We start from the raw sequence: 18,705 nt of genomic DNA, 5'->3' as shown, positions 1-18,705 counted from the left end.
CAACTCAGAAGTATCCTGATCTTGGAGTCATGCCCTTAAATACTGGCCCAGTCTCTGGTTTGCCAAGCAAACTTCCCTTTCTGCATGGTGGGCTCATCATCTGTTGCTTCTTACCTAGCCCATATAATGAACCCAATTCTACTGATCCCCAGGCAACTTGTTATTCTGAATCAGCTCATCCCTAGTATCTAAATTCTCCTTTATACTCCTCTTGCTGAACTGCTACTTTGGCCTGTTCATACCTCTCTGTGCTTACCATCTCTGTCCTCCATCACCTACAGTGTTCTAATTCTTCTCCCCTCACATTTACAGCTCCTCAACTGTCCTAACCTAAAAACAACTAAATTTGTTTCCCCTCATCATATCCCACTTCCCCTTTCCAGCTTCTCAAAACTCTAAGTGAAAAAATCCTCTCCACCCAAAACTGCACCTTGTGTTTAAAGCATTCTTTATCTTCTTACAAATCAGAACCTTTGTCATTCATGACTTTACATGGCAATACAAATCATTTTTAAATCATTTAAAAGTTTTCTTAAAATCCTAACACAAGATATAGCAACTGAATAGAAAACTTACAAGTGCCTTAAGTGTAAAATCGCTTCAATTTCTAAATACCTAAATCTATAGGTAGCAGTACATGTACTGTATATGTATAGAGAGTGTCAGTATATATAAATATACTACATATTCTATATTAAGAATATAAGCTATATATTGTTCTAACTATACAGATGAAAAAGGTTAATTCTTTCAGATCAAGCAAGGTATGAATTTGGGATCTTTGTGTAGATTCTACAAATGAGAGAAACTATAGGTGGAATTCTCTAAAATTTTTCAGTGGGTAGAGGTTTAAAAGACTCAAAGTATCAATAGGAAGATGCCTATCCATGCCCACCCTATCCCCACACACACCACTCCTCCACACACACAGAGCCAGAAAAAAGAACAGGCAAGAACTTAGATCAGAAACAAAGCTCCCTATGATTTGTAAGTTATCATGTAGCAATTATAAATGATGTAAGCCTGCTATTAAGAACCATTTCTATCTCGAAATGTGATCTGTAGACATTTTTACTGATAAAATTAAGATGTCATTCATAGGAAGTCAAGTGAAAATGTAAATCAGTGAAAATTCATCTATCTGCTTGGGAATTAGAAGATAAGTTCATATGGGATTGAGGGAACTATAAAGACATATGTAAAAGACTGAAAAATTGTATTTAACGTGTCATAGCGGATAGCATTTTTATCTGAGGAACATTCCTTCCATCTTGATTAAAAAGAGAAAAGAAACTTCTCTCCACCTCATACCGAGGGTGTGACCTACACTAGGCCAATTCTAATACTTTTGCCCATTCTAGGCCACAGTGATTTTCTTCCAGAGAAATACAGATACATCTCTGGATTTTTTCCAACTGATTCTAGAAGAGAGAACTTTCCTTTCCTCTTATCGCAGATGTATGAGGTCTGAAACATATGTAAGGCTATCTCACAGTGCATGGAGTATGCCTATCTGAAAGGACAAAGCCAACATGCAGAAAGAAACAGAAATGAGAGAGCTTGAGTCCTTGATGCCAGCCATTCCTGCTTTTTCACATGGCTTAGTTAGTAACTAATACATTCACATTTTTGTTATTTGTGATTGGGCAGGAGGAGGTGCTGACTGAAGAGGAACTGACCACCACACTCAAGGTACGGTGCACGCCTGCTGAGGAGTTCAGAGAGTTTAAAGACCAGGATGGATGGGGAGATGATAAAAGGGAAGAGGACAGCCTGACAATCACAAGTGTCACTAAACTCAAAACATCATGGAGACAGCTTCTTGGGGACAGTGTTTTGTTCACCCTGCAAACCTATGCCACAGACTTAAAAACTGAGCAAGATTTATTCAGTAATAAGGAAGTCTACGCCAAACTCAGCTGGAAGGAACAGAATGCTTCACGGGTTTCTTATGATCAGAAGATGACCTTGCACCAATTGTTGGAACTGACAAGTTAGCAAGGTTCCCTGTTGCCTGAAGGAGCATCATTATGGAAAAGAACATTATTCTAAGCTGATATTCACTGATGCTTGAAAAGGAAAATCTGGACCTTTTGCTTTGCTTTTCGTATTAAACACCAAGAGAAAAAGTTAAAAAAAGTTTTTTCAAATTGAGCTTCTGTCACTTGAAGCCAACGAATCCTAAAACACTTAAAAGTGTTACTTTTAATAGCTTAATATATACTGGCTTCAGTTCTCAGTAACATGGCATCTTCAAAACAGTTATGTCATCTACCTAGACAACCTATGTATATGCTAATTGGAAACAACTGAGGCAGATAAACTTGATATTCACCTCCACCCCTAAAGTATCAGTGGAGAGAAAAACAAGGTTACTTTAGAAATAAAAGATCACAGACTAATCTTTTCGAGATTCAGAAAATAAAGTTATTTGCTGAGATTGCGGTTGGCTATTTCAGGAAAACCTATCACTAAAGCCAAAGTGAGGTTTCTAGAAAATGATGAGGATAATAGAAAAGATAGGGCATTTGGGTCCTTATTCTAGCTCTTCTACTATCTTACCAGGTCATAAATAACTCACTTATATGCTCAAGAAATCAGTTACTACTTGTTACATTGGAAAGTCTAGACTATTACATCATTTTCAGCAATAAAATACCATGATTCTTTTCTGGAATTTGGAAGTAGGTCATTTTAGATTCAACTATACATGCTTATCTAAAAAGTGACAGATCCCAAGTTTTATAATAGTATCTATTTTAGATTAGGAAAAAAATAAGTCTGGTAAATCTGACATCAAATTTGTTTCTTAAAACAGACAAAAGTTTTAAAAACACTTTCCTTATTACTTAAAGATGTTCTCTTTTACTCAGTTGCCTTTCTAAACACATTTCAAGTATGGGAGAAAATATTAGCAAATACATGACTGATAAGGAGTTAATATCCAAAATATATGAACAGCTCATACAACTCAGTATTGAAAAAACCCAATTAAAAATGGGCGGGAGGGGCTTCCCTGGTGGCGCAGTGGTTGAGAGTCTGCCTGCTAATGCGGGGGACGCGGGTTCGGGCCCTGGTCTGGGAAGATCCCACATGCCACGGAGCGGCTGGGCCCGTGAGCCACAACTGCTGAGCCTGCGCGTCTGGAGCCTGTGCCCCGCAGCGAGAGGGGCCGCGATAGTGAAAGGCCCGCGCACCACGATGAAGAGCGGTCCCCACACCGCGATGAAGAGTGGCCCCCGCTTGCCGCAACTGGAGAAAGCCCTCGCGCGAACCGAAGACCCAACACAGCCAAAAATAATAAATACATAAATAAATAAAGTAGCTATTAAAAAAATAAATAAATAAAACTGGAAAGAAAAATAGACATTTAAAAAAATTTAAAAAAAAAAAATGGGCGGGAGATCTGAATAGACATTTTTCAAAAGAAGACATACAAATGGTCAACAGACACATGAAAAGATGCTCAACATCACTAATCATTCACAGATATGCAAATCAAAACCACAATGAGATATCACCTCACACCTGTCAGAAAGAAAAAAAAAACAAAAAAGACCACAAATAACAAATGTTGGCAAGGATGTGGAGAAAAGGGAATCCTTGTACACTATTAGGAGGAATGTAAATTGGTGCAGCCACTGTGAAAAACAGTAAAGAGACATTTTAAAAGGATATAAAACCACAAAAAAGGAAAAACAATTTTAGAAACTCAACCCAAGAGGTCCAAATCTGACTAATAAAAACACAAAAAGAGAAAACACAGCAGAAACATCATACAATTTTTCAGAGTTAAAGAATATAAGACTCCACTAAATGTACTCATCAAATGCTTAGTACAACTGATGGAAAAAGACCAATAGCAAAAAACATCATCATGAGGAATAAATGATTCTACAAGCCTCCAGACAGGGAGAGAAAAAAAAAAACATATACAAAAAAAAAAAATCAGGAAGCAAAATGGCACCTGACTGCTCAAAAGCAACACCAAAAGCTAACAGAAAATGTAGAAAATAGAAGAATGTTTTTACAATCTGAGAGAAAATTATTTCCAACCTATAATTCTTTACCAGTCAAACCAGCAATCTAGTGAAAGTTGAATAAGATTTTCAGCACACTTTTTTTTTTTTAACTTTCCATGTACCCTTTCTCAGGAAGCACTGGAGGATGTACATCCTCAAAACAGAAAGGCAAGAAAGGAGGAAGCATGGAACCCAGAAAATAGAATCTACATCAAAGAGGCAAAGGAAAATCAAAGACCAATGGCAAAGAAAATTTCTGAGATGAGAGCTGGGTTAATAATTCATACAGTGCATACTGGAGAAGAACGGCCAAGGGCTCCAAGAAATATGCTTCCTGGGGGAGGAAATAAAACTGATATTGGGAGACAGTTCTCCACGGTTCTTCTGCATTTTGTACATTTCGGTGAGCAGAGGCACTGATGGCCTTTGTTCAACTATCTTTTCAAGTATGTTTGTACAGAAAACAGTCTTAGAAGATAAAGGGTATCTCCCTCTGGAGCAAAGGGCAGGTATTTTTACTGACCTACATAAAAGATTCAGGTTCCCTAAATTCAGGGTTTCTCCCAATAATGCAACCCACTGCATGTGCAGATATCACCTGGCCTTCCTCATGTCACACTGAGATCAGGGGTTTTAGGAATAAGCAGAGTGCAAGAAAATGCTGATACTCTGGCTAATGTTATTGCTGTGAGTAATAAAGTCTTATGTCTCTGACACAGGAGTCTCATGTCTTCTGCCACAGCAGCCATAAAACTGTGGCTAGCTAGCCTGTTAGGTCGAAAATAGCGTTAAATTTCAGACCCTTCACAGTTTTTGACAACTGATAGATCACTAATATGCTTTAACATATTGAGATAAGATTTATACATCCAGGGGAAAGTTTAGAGATGAAACAGAGATAGATACATAAGTAATTAAGCCTTCGAAGAAGTGAGGTAATTATTAGCCCCAAGGAAAAGAAAAAATTTGCTTAGGAAAGGAAATAAAATCACCAGTCCACTGTATGATTCAGCTGTGAATATTTACACAGATATAATGGACACAATAAATCCAACTGCTAGAAGTTATGTTGACAAGATGGGAAAAAGTATAGGAAAGTGAAGTCACCATTTCTCATAGCAGAATTATCTAAAACTTTAAAAATAGCAACATGAACATGGACACGTGGAGGTAAAAATCAGAAGAAACATAAAAGTTGAAAGAGTCTCCAGACTGAGGGAAATCAGAAGTAAAGGGGGTAACTCTTTCTTTTTTTTGGGGGGGGGGTGGGTGGAGGGTGTAGACATTGAATAGAATTACAGTGTTGGAAATAATCAAATCTGTGTAATTCAATGTGGCAGTCACTAGGCACATGTGCCTATCGAGCACTTGAGAGGTAGGTAGTAGAAATGTAAAATTTAAATTGAATTTCAATTAATTTAAATTTCAGTAACATATAAGATCAATATACAAAATCAATTGCATATATAGTAATAAACAATGCAAAAATGAAATTAAGAAATCAACTCCATTTACAATAGGATCAAAAAGAATAAAATACTTAGAAATCATTTTAAAAATAGAAGTATAAGACAGACACTGAAAACTACAAAACGTTATTAAAATAAATTAAAGAAGAACTAATTAAGTGGAAAGCCATCCCATGTTCATTGATCAGAAGACTTAATGTAATTAAGATGGCTCCCCAAGTTTATCTACAGATTCAATACAATCCCAGTCAAAATCCCAGCAGCCTTTTTGGCAGAAATTAGCAAGACATCCAAAAATTCATATGGAAATTCAAGGGATGCAGAGTAGCTGAAATAATCCTGAAAAAGAACAAAGTCGGGGGACTTCCCTCGTGGCCCAGTGGTTAAGAATCCGCCTTCCACAGGCCAGCCACCCATGGTTGTACACAAACTGTGGTGTCTGCTCTGGCAGCTCCAGCGAGAAGCTGCAGGGCCACGTTGTCCACGCACTGTGGAAGGGAGGGGGCTGCCGACCTAAGCTCCTCTGCAGAGAGATGGGACCACGATCCCCACCCCCTGTCTGAGCCCCACTCCCCTAGGCCTCTCTAAGCCTCAGTCTCCAAGTCTGACAAAACATTTGCAATATATATCACAGACAAAGGGTTAATATACCTAATATAGAGTTCCCAAAAATAAAGAAGAAAATCAACTACCCTATATTTAAAAATGGACAAGAGATCACATTAAATAAGTGCACTAGCCCTGAAAACATGCTCAACCTTGCTCTAATAAGAGAAATGGAAATTAAAACTACACAGAGGGCACTCTCTTTGCTACCTTCTCTATCCCTTCGTCATTCCTATGCCTGGAATGCAGATGTGATGGCTGGAGCTGAGGCAGCCATCTTGAACCGTGAGACATTGGACATGGAGGCCACCAGGGAAAACAAGGCTGAATTCCAGAGGACTTTGTGGAGCAGTCACCATGCCTGCCCTGGACCATCTACCTCTGGATTTTTACAAGACAGAAAATACACTTCCATTTTGTTTGGGGAAAAATATACATGGAGATAGAAATATGACCCTTCATTCCTGGTGAGGCCGTGAATAAACAGGCACTCTTATTCACCGCTGGTGGGAATGCAGAATAGTATAATGGCATGGTGGAAGTATGTAGCAAATCTGCATGTTCATTTGCTCTTTGAACCAGCAACCTTACTTCCAGGAATCTTGTCCAAAGAGATGTGTGGGAAATGCATGATAATAACAGAGACTGGAAATGACCTAGAGGGGATGATGGGATGAACTATCCATACATCCACCCAATGGAATACACCACTGTAAAAAGAAATGAGTAATGGGACTTCCCTGGTGGTCCAGTGGTTGGGAATCCATCTTGCAATGCTGGTTCAATCCCTGGTCAGGGAACTGGGATCCCACATACCGCAGGGCTACTGAGCCTACACGCCACAACTAGAGAGCTCTCATGCTGCAACTGGTGAGCGTGTGCGCCGCAACTAGAGACAGACCCACGCACTGCAACAAGGAGCCCACACGCCCCAACGAAAAGATCCCCCATGCCGCAACTAAGACCCGATGCAGCCAAAAAAATAAATAAATAAATATATTTTGGGCTTCCCTGGTGGCACAGTGGCTGAGAATCTGCCTGCCAATGCAGGGGACACGGGTTCGAGCCCTGGTCTGGGAGGATCCCACATGCCGCAGAGCAACTGGGCCCGTGAGCCACAACTACTGAGCCTGCGCGTCTGGAGCCTGTGCTCCGCAACAACAGAAGCCGCGATAGTGAGAGGCCCGCGCACCACGATAAAGAGTGGCCCCCGCGTGCCACAACTAGAGAAAGCCCTCGCACAGAAACGAAGACCCAACACAGCCAAAAATAAATAAATAAATAAATTTATAAAAGAAGAGAGGAGTAAACCATTATTTAAATAAATAAATAAATAAATAAATAAATAAATAAATAAATAAATAAATAAATATATTTTTAAAAAGCAAAAAAAAAAAAAGAATCCGTCTTCCAATGCAGGGAACGCAGGTCCGATCCCTGGTGGAGGAACTAAGCCTGCGCGCCGCGACTACTGAACCCGCGCACCACAAGTAGAGAGCCCATGCGCCACAACTAGAAAGAAGCCCGCGTGCTGCTACAAAGAGCCTGCATGCCACAACTAAGACCCAACACAGCCAAAAATAAATAAATAAATTTTTTTTTTTTTTAAAAAAGGACAAAGTTGGAGGACACATACATCAAAATTTCAAAACTACAAAAGTACAATAATCAAGACTGTGGTACTGGGGTAAGGATATACATGGATAAATGGATTAGAATTGAGAGTCCAGAAACAAAACAATACCTTTATGGGAAATTAATTTTCAAAAAAGGTGCCAAGATAATTCAATGGCGAAAGAAAAATCTTTTCAACAATCAATGCTGAGATGAATACATATGCACATGCAAAGGAATAAATATGGACCCCCTACCTCACAGCATATCAAAAATTAACTCAAAACAGATCAAAGATCAAAATGTAAGAGTTAAAACTATGACTCCTAGGAGCAAGCACAGGAGTAAATCTTTGTGACCTTGGATTAAGTGATAGTTTCTTAGATATAATACCAAAAGCACAGAGAAAAAGAAAAAATAGATATGTTGGACTTCATTAAAATTAAAAACTTGTACATCAAAGCACACCATCAAGAAAATGAAAAGAAAACCCACAGATGGAAGACAATACTGTCATCCCTCAGTATCTTTGGGGGATTGGTTCAGGACTCCCTGCAGATACCAAAATCCACCATTGCTCAAGTCCCTTATATAAAATGGCATATCCATTTTATATAACCTCAGTATCCATGGGTTCTGCATCCTCGGATTCCGTATCCTCGGGTTCTACCAATTTGATCTGCAGTTGGTTGAATCTACAGATACGGGACCCGTTGATGGTGGGTGACTGTATTTGCAAATCATATATCTGATAAGGGGCCTGTATCCAAAATATATGAAGAATTCTTACAATTAGAAAATGAAAAGACAAACAATCCAATTTTTAAATGTGCAAAGGATTTGAACAGACATTTCTCCAAAGAAGATATACCAGTGGTCAATAAACACATGAAAGGACACTCAACATCATTAGTTGTTAGGAAAATGCATATCAAAACAACAAAAAAGCCACGTCACACCCACTAAGATGGCTGTAAGCAAAAAGACAGTAAATAACAAGTATTGATGAGGATGTGGAGAAACTAGAACTCTTGTACAATGCTAGTGGGAATGTAAAATGGTACAACCAGCTTCGACAACCATCTCACAGTTCCACAAATAGTTAAATATAGTTGCCATATGACCCAACAATTCCATTCTTAGGTATATACCCAAGAGAAAGAAAAAATATATGCCTACATAAAAACATATACATGAATGTTTACAACGTTAGATATTAATATATGTTCTGGTAGCATTATTCATAATAGCCAAAATGTAGAAACAACTCAAAAATCCATCAACTGATGAATGGATAAAAAAAATGTAGTATAGTCATTCAGCTACAAAAAGGAATGAAGCATTGATACATAATACAACATGGATGAACCTTGAAAACGTGCTAAGTGAAAAAAAATCGATATAAAAGGCCACATAGCATATGATTCCATTTCTATGAAGTGTCCAGAACAGACCAAAAAAACCCAAAAAGTATATTAGTAGTTGCCTAGATATAGGTAGCTGGGAGGATAAGAGGTGGTAACTCAGTGGTATAGGGTTTCTTTTTGAGGTAATGAAAATGTTCTAAAAATTAACTGTACTTATGGTTGCATATATCTGTGAAGATACTAAAAACTCCTGAATTATACACTATAAATGGGTAATTAAATGGTATGTGAATTATATCTCTATAAAACTGTTATTTTAAAAAAAGACAAAATGATATACTGACATATTACTATATAGTGAACCTTGAAAACATTATATTAAATAAAAGAACGCAGACACAAAAAATCACATATTGTATGATTCCATTTATATGAAGTGTCCAGAATAGGCAAATTCATAAAGACAAAAAGATTAATGGTTGCCAGGAGGCAGAGGGAGAAAGGGATGGGGAAATGACTGATAAAGGGTACAGGCTTCTTTCTGGAGTGATGAATATATTCTGGAATCAGATAGTGGTGACGGTTGCACAATCTTGTGAATACACTAAAAACCCACTAAACTGTATACTTTAAATAGGTGAATTTTACAGTATGTGAAATATATCTCAATTCAAAAAATTTAAATGGCGACAAATGGCTACTGTACTAGACAGCACAGCCATAGAGGGTGCCTAAATTCAAAGCAGCCTTCCATTAGCGAGAAACAGACTTTTGTTTTCAGCCATTTGGGAAGTAGGGGCTGGGAAGAGAGCAGGAACAGACAAATTTAAGAGGAGCAAAGAAGTGCTAAACATGTGGACTGTAATTGCTTAAAACTTTTAAATATAAATTCAGATGAAAGTCCAAAAGCTATAGCCCAGGGATGGATGACTTCAAAACAGTGTTTAACCTCTATGGGCATAAGCTTCTGAGTTTATAAAAAGAAAATTAACTACAACAGCATTTCCCAGACTGTGCTGTAGTTCTTATTAATAGCTACTGGGCATCCAAAAACAGTTTTGAGGACTAATACGTTTTATGAAATACTACATATAGGTAAGTTAAACAGGTTTCTTTACTGCAAGACTTCCCAGAACACTTGAAATGATATTGTGTTTTGTAGGTTCAAAAGGGGCACATTATGCAGTAACTACTTTACAACAAATATTTTTACATATTACACAATGCTGGTTTGGGAAATATTGAACTATGTGAGTTATAATGGTTCCACCAGCTTCAGAGCTATATGAGTTCGATCCCTGGCCCGGGAATATCCCACATGCCGCAGAGCAACTAAGCCCATGTGCCACAACTACTAAGCCTGTGCTCAGAGCCCACGTGCCACAACTACTGAAGCCTGCATTCCTAGAGCCTGTGCTCTGCAACAAGAGAAGCCACGACAATGAAAAGTCCACGCACCACAACGAAGAGTAGCCCCAGCTTGCTGCAACTAGAGAAAGCCTGCACACAGCAACAAAGACCCAACACAGCCAAAAATAAAAACAAATGAATAAATTTATAAAAACAAAAACGAACAAACAAAAAAACCTATGGGATGCAGCAAAAGCAGTTCTAAGAGCGAAGTTTATAGCAATACAATCCTACCTCAAGAAACAAGAAAAATCTCATATAAACAATCTAACCTTACACCTAAAGGAACTAGAGAAAGAAGAACAAACAAAAACCAAAGTTAGCAGAAGGAAAGAAATCATAAAGATCAGAGCAGAAATAAATGAAATAGAAACAAAGAAAACAATAGCAAAGATCAATGAAACTAAAAGCTGGTTCTTTGAGAAGATAAACAAAATTGACAAACCTTTAGCCAGACTCATCAAGAAAAAGAGGGAGAGGTCTCAAATCAATAAAATTAGAAATGAAGAAGGAGAAGTTACCACAGACACCGCAAAAATACAAAGCATCCTAAGAGACTACTACAAGCAACTCTATGCCAATAAAATGGACAACCTGGAAAAAAAGGACAAATTCTTAGAAAGGTATAACCTTCCAAGACTGAACCAGGAAGAAATAGAAAATATGAACAGACTAATCACAAGTAATGAAATTGAAACTGTGATTAAAAATCTCCCAACAGGGCTTCCCTGGTGGCGCAGTGGTTGAGAATCTGCCTGCCAATGCAGGGGACACGGGTTCGAGCCCTGGTCCGGGAGGATCCCACATGCCGCGGAGCAGCTGGGTCCGTGAGCCACAATTACTGAGCTTGGGCGTCTGGAGCCTGTGCTCTGCAACAAGAGAGGCCTCAATAGCGAGAGGCCTGCGCACCGCGATGAAGAGTGGCCCCCGTTTGCCACAACTAGAGAAAGCCCTCGCACAGAAACAAAGACCCAACTCAGCCATAAATAAATAAATAAATAAATAAATATTTTTTAAAAAATCTCCCAACAAACAAAAGTCCAGGACCAGACGGCTTCACAGGTGAATTCTATCAAACATTTAGAGAAGAGCTAACACTCATCCTTCTCAAACTCTTCCAAGGAACTGCAGAGGAAGGAACTCTCCCAAACTCATTGTAGGAGGCCACCATCACCTTGATACCAAAACCAGGCAAAGATACCACAAAAAAACAAAATTAAAGATCAATATCACTGATGAATGTAAATGCAAAAATCCTCAAGAAAATACTAGCAAACAGAATCCAACAACATATTAAAAGGATCAGACACCATGATCAAGTGGGATTTATCCCAGAGATGCAAGGATTCTTCAACAGACGCAAATCAATGAATGTGATACACCATACTAACAAACTGAAGAAGAAAAACCATATGATCATCTCAATAGATGCAGAAAAGGCTTTTGACAAAATTCAACACCCATTTACGATAAAAACTCTCCAGAAAGTGGGCATAGAGGGAAACTACCTCAACATAATAAAGGCCGTATACAACAAACCCACAGCAAACATCATTCTCAATGGTGAAAAACTGAAAGCATTTCCTCTAAGATGAGGAACAAGACAAGGATGTCCACTCTCGCCACTATTATTCAACATAGTTTTGGAAGTCCTAGCCATGGCAATCAGAGAAAAAAAGAAATAAAAGGAATACAAATTGGAAAAGAAGAAGTAAAACTGTCACTGTTTGCAGATGACATGATACTATACACAGAGAATCCTAAAGATGTCACCAGAAAACTACTAGAGCTAATCAATGAATTTGGTAAAGTTGCAGGATACAAAATTAATGCACAGAAATCTCTTGCATTCCTATACACTAACAACGAAAGATCAGAAGAGAAATTAAGGAAACAATCCCATTCACCATTGCAACAAAAAGAATAAAATACCTAGGAACAAACCTACTTAAGGAGACAAAGGACCTGTATGCAGAAAACTATAAGACACTGATGAAAGAGATCAAAGATGACACAAACAGTTGGAGAGATATACCATGTTCGTAGATTGGAAGAATCAATACTGTGAAAATGACTATACTACCGCAAGCAATCTACAGATTCAATGCAATCCCTATCAAATTACCAATGACATTTTTTATAGAACTAGAACAAGAAATCTTCAAATTTGTATGGAGACACAAAAGACCCTGAATAGCCAAAACAATCTTGAGGGAAAAAAATGGAGCTGGAGCAATCAGACTGCCTGACTTCAGACTATACTATAAAGCTACAGTAATCAAGTCAATATGGTAGTGGCACAAAAACAGAAATATAGATCAATGGAACAGGAGAGAAAGCCCAGAGATAAACCCACACACCTACGGTCAACTAATCTATGACAAAGGAAGCAAGGATATACAATGGAGAAAAGAGAGTCTCTTCAATGAGTGGTGCTGGGAAAACTGGACAGCTACATGTAAAAGAATGAAATTACAACATTCCCTAACACCACACACAAAAATAAATTCAAAATGGATTAAAGATCTAAATGTAAGACCGGACACTATAAAACTCTTAAGAGGAAAATATAGGAAGAAGACTCTTTGACATAAATCACAGCAAGATCTTTTTTGACCCACCTCCTAGAGTAATGGAAATAAAAACAAAAATAAACAAATGGGACCTAATGAAACTTCAAAGCTTTTGCACAGCAAAGGAAACCATAAACAAGACGAAAAGACAACCTTCAGAATGGGAGAAAATACTTGCAAACGAATCAATGGACAAAGGATTAATCTCCAAAAACTGTAAACAGCTCATGCAGCTCAATACAAAAAAAACAAACAACCCAACCAAAATATGGGCAGAAGACCTAAAAAGACAGTTCTCTAAAGAAGACATACATATGGCCAAGAGGCACATGAAAAGATGCTCAACATCACTAATTATTAGAGAAATGTAAATCAGAACTATAAAAAGGTATCACCTCACACCAGTCAGAATGGCCATCATCAGAAAATCTACAAACAACAAATGCTGGAGAGGGTGTGGAGAAAAGGGAACCCTCTTGCACTGCTGGTGGGAATGTAAATTGATAGAGCCACTATGGAGAACAGTATGGAGGTTCCTTAAAAAACTAAAAATAGAACTACCATATGACCCAGCAATCCCACTACTGGGCATATACCCTGAGAAAACCATAATTCAAAAAGACACATGCACCCCGATGTTCACTGCAGCACTATTTACAATAGCCAGGACATGAAAGCAACCTAAATGCCCATCGACAGACGAATGGATAAAGAAGATGTGGTACATATATACAATGGAATATTACTCAGCCATAAAAAGGAATGAAATTGGGTCATTTGTTGAGACGTGGATGGATCTAGGGACTGTCATACAGAGTGAAGTAAGTCAGAAAGAGAAGAACAAATATCGTATATTAACGCATGTATGTGGAACCTAGAAAAATGGTACAGATGAACCGGTTTGCAGGGCAGAAGTTGAGACACAGATGTAGAGAACAAACATATGGACCCCAGGGGGGAAAGCGGGGGGTTGGGGGGTGGGATGAACTGGGAGATTGGGATTGACATTTATACACTAATATGTATAAAACAGATAACTAATAAGAACCTGCTGCATTAAAAAAATAAAATTAAAAAAAAATTCTGATGTGTTAAATCACCTCAATCTAATGGAAATTATATCTCCCTAATTCAGCCTGATGTTCACTTGCATGGTTCACTCCTCTCTGTGGAGGTAAAAGACAAAAGTTACAGGGAAGGATGCAAACATCAGTTCTCAAATTTCTACTTTCTCCTTCTTCATTCTAGGTACGTTTAACATTATTCTATTTGTGAGAACAAACAGAAGTTAAATACAAACCTCCTTTCTGTATATTCTATGACCATTCATAACAAAGACTACCACCATTAAAAGTCTCTTTTTAAAGCAAGGTATAAAGGTAATATAGAACATGAACATAATATTTTTAAAATATATCATACGTAGATGTACATGTCAAAAAGATTTAAAAGTATAAGTACCAGCTGTATATTCAAAATGATTAGGCAATTTTAAGTTTCTTCCTTAATATTTATTGTATTTTCTAATAATTTTTCAACAACGAGCATGTATTTTAATGGTTTTTATTAAGAATTTACAATCTTTGTATCATTATAGTAACTACTTTTTAATGAAACTGACTAGTAAGCCATGATTCTGTTATCCCCTTATAAACCCTTCCTGCAATTTTTAATGAATTCTGAGAGTATCCTTGCTGATAATGAGAAAAAAGGAAAGCTATTAATGACATCTTTCCCATTATTCAAAAGAAAGATTTCAGATAAAACATTAAGGTAAATTCTTTTTTCTTTAATTAAATCTTTATTGGAGTATAATTGCTTTACAATGTTGTGTTAGTTTCTGCTGTATAACCAAGTGAATCAGCTATATGTATACATATACCCCCATATCCCCTCCCTCTTGCATCTCCCTCCCACTCTCCCTATCCCACCCCTCTAGGCGGTCAAAGAACCGAGGTGATCTCCCTGTGCTATGCGGCTGCTTCCCACTAGCTATCTATTTTACATTTGGTAGTGTATATATGTCCATGCCACTCTCTCACTTCGTCCCAGCTTACCCTTCCCCCTCCCCGTGTCCTCAAGTCCATTCTCTACGTCTGCGTCTTTATTCCTGTCCTGCCCCTAGGTTCTTCAGAACCTTTTGTTTTTTTAGATTCCATATATTATGTGCTAACATTCAGTATTTGTTTTTCTCTTTCTGACTTACTTCACTCTGTATGACAGACTCTAGCATCCACCTCACTACAAATAACTCAATTTCTTTTTATGGCTGAGTAATATTCCATTGTATATATGTGCCACATCTTCTTTATCCATTCATCTGTCGATGGACACTTAGGTTGCTTCCATGGCCTGGCTATTGTAAATAGTGCTGCAATGAACATTGTGGTACATGACTCTTTTTGAATTATGGTTTTCTCAGGGTATATGCCCAGTAGTGGGATTGCTGGGTCGTATGGTAGTTCTATTTTTAGTTTTTTAAGGTCCCTCCATACTGTTCTCCATAGTGGCTGTATCAGTTTACATTCCCACCAGCAGTGCAAGAGGGTTCCCTCTTCTCTACACCCTCTCCAGCATTTATCAAAACATTAAGGTAAATTCTTAATTTCTGTTCTTCTGAGCAAAGCCATTTTACTGGATGACTTTGTTCTTAATCTAAACAATGGACAATGGGATTTTACTATGTATCTATGTGAATTAGCACTCACAAAAAAGAATAACTTTCTTTTACATAAGAAAAGGAAAAATATAAATATGAACAAGTTGGTTTTTCAGACTTACTTTAGGAAAGTAACAAATATAATCTTATTTCATCCACCAAAGCATTGAAGCAACCCATGTTATTATAAAATTCTCCATTTGTAAATAGGTAAATTCCAAGTTAATCAAAAATGTTTTAAAAGTTTCTGGACACTCCCTAGATTATGAATTAATGTTTATATTTATAAATGAAAAAAAAAAAAAAACACAGGTTTTACATTTATCTCCAAAAAGTCCTTAACAATAACTTAAATCCTTTTTACAGGAAAGAAAATCAATCAGGGAAGCAGGAAACTGTACTTGTAACTTTTTATCATCACATTTTAGAAAAAATATTTTGACTATCACTTTTTCTAGAGGTTGAAATAAAACAGAATCATCTAACTTTTTACTAAAGATGATTTTTAAATTTCTAATGTTAACTGCATTAGTAACCTGGAAAACTACTACTTACAACCTTGCTGTACCTGTAGATTGTATTTGTGTGTTAATACAGGTAATATTTGATCACTCCTAATGCCAACAGATAACATTTCTGAAGGACATTTTCATGATAGAAATAATTTAAACACGGTATGCTTGTTTTCAGAAGGACAGCACACCATTTTCCTTCCTTTGCTCAATCTTCACACTAAATATAATCCACATTTAGAATATTCTTATTTACCTTATTTTTTTATATTCCCATGCATAAAACCAGCTATTTAAGGACACTGAGCAAAGAACCTTATCATTTGTTACTTATGATCAGTAGATTTGCCTTTTTTCTGCTTTACAGGCAAAAATTATATTTCCACAAAATAAAATGAGTGTTGGGTGAGTTAACTTGAGCTAACGGTTAGGACATGATGCTATAATAAGGCTAAATTGACCATTTGATCACCGATCCCACCAAATGACTTTCATCTATCGCAGGGTCACAGGCAGCATCGAAACTCCTGCTGGTCAGTTTGCTGGTCACCAAGAAGAGCCAGGCAAATGAGCAGCTGGGTCAGCACAAATCCACTATCACCATCTTCTATTCATCAACTTTACCACAAACAAATCATGTAAGAGTTGTCATCTGGGGAGAGATCCCCAACAATATACCCAATCTTAACACAGATGATAATCTAAGAGGTAAAAGTGTAAAGTTTATTTTAGATGCTAAATTGAAGAAATAAGATATTTTAAAACCCAAGTCCATTTCTATTAGCCAGTATTTATACTTTGAATTTTAAAATACCATCCCATTAAATTCTGAGTCCCATTGCTAAGACAAATGATGGCAGTAACATTCTTCGCTCTTGAACTGGAATAAATGTATAAAATATATAAAAAGATGACAGTTGTTGATCCCTTTACTCTCTCAGCTTTATTAATTCAGGTACTTTTACCTTTATGTAACAACTGTAATATAAGAGGAACTATACCTTCAAATTACAATAAAAATTATCTTCCAAAGAGAGAGAAATCTGTTTCTTTCTTTCTTTTTTTTTAATTTAGTGGTGAAAACCGCAACCCAATCAGTTTTCCACCCTCAATTTCTCTTCTGACCTGTAACTCTTTCTCATAATATGTTGCACAAGGGATTGTAATTACAACTTCAGTCCTTTTAATTTGCCTCCCCTAGAGACTGAATTCCCAGAGTGAGGACAGCATAGCTTCTTCCTTCTTCCCACCTGCAGCCCATTAAGAGTATAAACTGACACACTACATGGTATTCATTTGCTCACAGATCAGCCTCTCCTACTAACTACACTATGAGATTCTGTGGACACAAGGTATGAATTATCAACACTTGACACAGTGCCAGGCTATAGAAGACTTTCAAATGTATTTAGTGAAAAATTGAGCATCTTAACCTTTGAATCTCTCCTACCACACTCAGTATCAGCAAAGCACCCTATGAATATGGACAATTGTACTTTTTGTATGAATCTTTGACCCAAGTCACATTCTTTCTTTTCCTACTAGCCATACTTTCAACTGCCTCTTTGGAGGGAAAAGCCTTGGGTTATGTCTGATTTATTCTCCAATACAAATATTCACTACAAGAAAATACAGAGTTCAGGATATGTCTAATCAAGCAAAATCTCACAATACTATCCTTGATTAACCATGTATGTGGTCCTTACAAAATTTATGAACCTGTAAATTTCAACACCTATTTTTTTTGGTTTACACCAAGACTTGAGAATGCTTCCCAATACAGCTGATGTTAAAAAGGATGCCTGGAGAGATGGAGGTGGGAACAGGAAAAAAAGACCATAGTGAAGGAACAATTTAACGTATTTCTTCCATTTCCACCTTCATCCTAAGAGAATTTAAATGGGAAGGGAAAAAATGCAGGTAGAACCTGTGATTCAGAATAAGCTATAAAGAAAACAAAAGATACTGACTTTGCAAACTGTGCGTCTTAAACCATCCTTTCAAATAATTTTTAAAGAGGAATTTTTTTTTAATCCACAGAATCTTTTGCTTTTTCCAGGAGCAGGTGGATTTCATCTCACCCAATATCCCCCGCCTCCATACACATACATACAGCGCTACCACTGAGTCCCTGTGCCAAACCAATCATCACAGGAAAAACTAAACCATGAGGATCATTTCCTAATTTTCTCTGAAAAATAATCCCCAAATTTTTCCCCACAGGCAAATTACCTATTCTAATGGGATTGGGGGACGGTGGCGGGACGGAAGAGTTCATTATCATGCAGCTTCTCATTCTCTATAGGGAGAAAAATGGCATTAACTTCCAACAAGGGACAGCTACTCTTATACTGTATCCCCAGTTAGAACCTAAAAACAAGCAAAAAAACAAAAAAAACAAAAACCGATCTTTTGATGCATTCAAATGAATAGAAAGCTGAGACAGTTTACTTTCCAGCAATATAACCCCTTA

General features: G+C 37.4%; 1 protein-coding gene across 26 annotated transcripts in view; it reads right to left on the bottom strand.

The window, feature by feature from the left end:
* ABI2 (abl interactor 2) overlaps window positions 1-18,705 on the bottom strand; it is a 90,918-nt gene that overhangs the window by 71,413 nt on the left and 800 nt on the right. The gene's annotated exons all lie outside the window — the stretch shown is intronic.

Source organism: Balaenoptera musculus, chromosome 7 (assembly GCF_009873245.2).
Source record: "Balaenoptera musculus isolate JJ_BM4_2016_0621 chromosome 7, mBalMus1.pri.v3, whole genome shotgun sequence".
NCBI lineage: Eukaryota > Metazoa > Chordata > Mammalia > Artiodactyla > Balaenopteridae > Balaenoptera > Balaenoptera musculus.
The sequence above is the reverse complement of the archived record's forward strand: the minus strand, read 5'-3'. Positions and strand labels throughout refer to the sequence as shown.